Source organism: Ipomoea triloba, chromosome 14, assembly GCF_003576645.1.
Source record: "Ipomoea triloba cultivar NCNSP0323 chromosome 14, ASM357664v1".
In the NCBI taxonomy this organism is placed as follows: Eukaryota; Viridiplantae; Streptophyta; class Magnoliopsida; order Solanales; family Convolvulaceae; genus Ipomoea; species Ipomoea triloba.
In genome coordinates this window covers 16,432,969-16,433,540 of record NC_044929.1, presented here as the reverse complement: position 1 = coordinate 16,433,540, position 572 = coordinate 16,432,969, and positions in this window count along the sequence as shown.

Genomic DNA, 572 nt, shown 5'->3' with positions numbered 1-572 from the left:
AATATATATATATATATATATATATATATATATATATATATATATATATATATATATATATATATAAATCTGTTCAAATGTGGTCACGCCTTCCTGTGCGGCCATGCGGTTTTCACCACTCAATACTAAGAAATGCACCACAATGAAAATGCATAAAAACATTAAACACCTCATAACTCCCCTGTTTCTAATTGTGCATTTCTTAACACTTGTGTGGTGTATTTTTTCATACGTAGTGGTGTGCTTTTGGTGATGTGTACCTAATAGTGCATATTTGTGTGGTGTATTTTTTAACATTGAGTGGTGCAAACTGCACCGACCGCACGGGAAGGCACGGCCACACCTGATTAATTTTATTTTTTAATATTTATTATTAAAAAATTATTTTAAAATGCCCATTCACCATCCACATAAGCAGGCAACCTGATGAAATGAAAGGTAACCTGCTATAATGTGAAATTGCATGTATTTGGAGTGTTCAATGACCTAATTGCACATTTGTTTCATTCAGTGGCCTATATGCACTTTCAGGTCACGTTCAATGGCTAATTTGAACCTTATTTCTATTTTAA